This window comes from Blastomyces dermatitidis, assembly GCF_000003525.1.
Source record: "Blastomyces dermatitidis ER-3 genomic scaffold supercont1.1, whole genome shotgun sequence".
In the NCBI taxonomy this organism is placed as follows: domain Eukaryota; kingdom Fungi; phylum Ascomycota; class Eurotiomycetes; order Onygenales; family Ajellomycetaceae; genus Blastomyces; species Blastomyces dermatitidis.
The window spans coordinates 2,543,824-2,547,254 of record NW_025544774.1 but is presented as its reverse complement, the minus strand read 5'-3'; the positions used below and the strand labels follow the sequence as shown (position 1 = coordinate 2,547,254).

The 3,431-nt window shown below is 31.2% G+C and overlaps 1 pseudogene across 1 annotated transcript; it reads left to right on the top strand.

The window, feature by feature from the left end:
• The first annotated feature begins 488 nt into the window (after window positions 1-488).
• BDCG_16101 lies at window positions 489-577 on the top strand (annotated as a pseudogene). The gene has a single exon. The product of its transcript is annotated as a tRNA-OTHER (tRNA).
• The last annotated feature ends 2,854 nt before the right edge of the window (window positions 578-3,431 follow it).

The following is a 3,431-nucleotide window of genomic DNA, read 5'->3' as shown; positions in this document are numbered from 1 at the left end:
ACTATAAGAATCTTCAATCTCACTCATTTTATTTGTAATATACACTGCATATCTATTCAAAAATAGAAATATGAGAATAGTGTGATCTCTGAGTTATGTGAATGATATTGATCTAGTCTACAGCTCAAAAACTATCAAAAAGAATTTGAAAATGATTGAAGAAGCTGTAAAGAAAATCTTTGTTAGAGCAGATATCAATCAAATTTAATTTAATATAAATAAAACTGAGTTAATTCATTTCTTTTCTAGATTCAATGAGAAAGAACTATCTCTAACTCTTTTAAATAGAGAGATTAAACTCAGTGTAAATATTAAATGATTAGAAGTATGATTAAACTTCAAGTTGAATTTTAAATATCACATTCAATAAAGAACTGTCAAGGCAGAAAGACTATTAAACAACATAATCAGACTATTAAATACAGAGAGAGGTTTATTCTTTCAGGCTATAAGATAGTTATATATAGTCTGTATTACATCAGTAGCTGGCCCCGGTGGCCGAATGGTTAATGCGGCCACCTGGTAGCGCCTTGGCGTGGGAAACCAAGGCGCGTGGGTTCGAAACCCGCAGGGGATACATTAAATCCGGAACTCAAGCACCTCAGGTTCCTAATAAATACAGAGGTGTACAAATCGCTTCAATGAATCGCTCTATGTTCCTGGGCTGGGAAGTTATTATCGCATGTATCTAATTGTCACTCCTTTGTATTTTCCTATGTTCTTGTTATCTTGGCGTGGTCTCAACACCTGTATTTCCTCCTGTATAACCAACACTTGGCCTGTATTTAACATCACGCAAGGACTCATCATAAGCTCCGCTTGCATATGAGTATAATGAAAGAATAATAATATAATAATAATAATAATAATAATAACATCAGTAGCTGATTATAGAGTTCAAGTTTAATGAAATAATCAAGAGAATTTCACTGAACTCTTTCAAAGTCTGTAAAACAGAGTCTTGAGAAGAATTCTGAAAGAATTCAAATTATCTTCTATTAAAGCAATGGAAATTGAAGCTTCAATTTCTTCTTCTGCTATTAGATTTGAAAAGACCTGTATAAACTATGCTCTGAGAGTTGTAAAGATGAGCTCAAATCATATAATCAGAGAAAGAGTCTCTTCTTCATTTTCATCAATTAACTCTGAAAATGAACTGGATTGAAATAGATTTCTTGATTGAAATGAAAATAATTCTTCAAAGAAAATATCTTCTTAACTGTACAGACTATACTCTCTGATTAAAAATCAATTCTCTTCTTTAAATGTTGAAAAAGTTAATCATGAGAAGTCATCACGTAGAGGTAGTTGTTTGAGAAGCTGTATAAGTGAGCTTGACTATCTTACTTGAATAGCGAGCTCATAGACTACAGAGTTATTATGAGAATATCACAGATATGATACTTAGTATACTAAGAAGATTGTATAAGATATACAGTAACTCTTGTATATATTTCAGTAAAAGAAAAAGACAAATTACTGACTTCTTTAATGAGAAGTCAGCATCTAGCTATTCTATATAGATAATAAGCAGATACTCTTCTTTCATTTCATGAGTGAGAATAGCTGAAGTAATATCTCAGCAGTGTCTCATTGCTAAGAAAGAGTAATCTGCTGATCTTGTATAGAAGCAGAATTCTTATATTTATTAATCAGATCTTTCTATGATATATCTGAATAATATTATAGAGTGATTGAAAACTAGTTTGAATGAGATGAAATTATCTACATGAAAGTGATAAGCTGTATAGAACTGTAACAGAGTCTTAACACAGTTAAAAGTATGATAATACTCTTCTCTTTAAGAGTATAGTTCTGATGCTCTTAAGATTATTAGATTAGAAATTATCTTTGTTGTATAGTAATAATTATCAACTGATTGACAGTGTATATACTGTATAAAGAAATAGATAAGTTATTCTACTAACTATGTAAATCTTTCTTTTTTCATCTTCATTCAAATTAAATATGTAATAAGTGAGTTTCTTATATATTAATTTGAAATGTGAAAAATGTAATTAATAAGTAACTTGCAGATCTTTCAATATATTTCATTCTATATATGAAATTCTCTGCAAAAGTGATGTGTTTTAGAGACAAAGTTAACAGTAGTAGCAGGATTTTTTTGAAAAGATCTTCTCTTCTTATGATACATTTTTCTTCCTCTCTCTCTCATCTGCAATAGTGAGTGCATGAGAGTATCATTCTTGAAGAACAGTAGAGGGCTTATTCTGATGTTTTCTAGTGAGTAAACATCTTCATGATGCAGCGGCAGCCTTCATGACTGCTAAGAAAGTCAGATTGAAGATGAAGACAGCAGCATCAATGAGCTATGAGAGTATCACTTTTATTATCACATCTTCTTCTTCTTCTGCTTCTTTTATGATCATGATGATAGTCACTGTGCCTTGCAGTGAGATATCATCTCTTCTGTCAGTTAATTTGTCTATATCTGATCTATTTTCTGCTCTCTCTCACTGCTGTTGTAACATTACTCTTCTTCTCAGTTAATACAGTGACATATGACCCTGTGTGATCATTCAGAGAGAAACTCAGAAAGAGCTTGATTTCAGAGACAGTGACTTCAAGAAGCTTAATCTGTAGTTTCTCTCTCACAGCATATCTGAGCTCTGCTCAGAATACTGCTAAGTTAAGTCTGCAGAATTTTATAGTTTCTTTATCTTCTCTCTGTAAGAAGGCTCTGATACAGTCTCTGATCAGCACTGCTACTTGTCTACACTATGTTAAGCAGCTGAAGAAGAGAGAGATTCTATATACTTATCTCTTCTCTTACTTCTGTTATTTCTGTTATATCTGTAACAATGACTTCTATCTCTCTGTAAGTATTACCTACTCTACAAGAAGATTTTATATTAACTCTGATAAGAAGCTCAGATGCTCAAGTAGTACAGAGTGAGAATCTCAGAGCTTTAAGTATTAATAGATTCTATTAAGACTGAAGAGATCTCTCTTACTCATCTGTAAAAGAAGATAAAAGTATAAGTCTCTGAGATGAAAAAACATCTCAGAATGACTAATCTTAAGAAGAGATCAGTCAGTATCACTGTTAAAAGTATCACAGAGATTAATCACTGATTGAAGAGAATCTTACTTCAGTTAAAGCAGATAATCAAGATACTTTATAAGTTAATAAGTTAATACTTTTAGTAACTTTTATACTCTTCTATAGTATACTTCTCTGCAGTACTGCAGTGCTAACTTCTCAGTAGATAAAGATACTGATACTGAAGACTTCAATAGTGAAGAATAAGTTTAATAAGAGTGTAATTATTAATGAGTAGACTTTGATTCTTTCTTTTTACTTTTTCAGTAAGCTGCAGTCTCATTAGAATAGTAGCAGTCTGTAGATTAATAATATTAATCTTTTTATTAATTTTAAATATCTCTTTTCTTTTAATCACTTCAGAAAT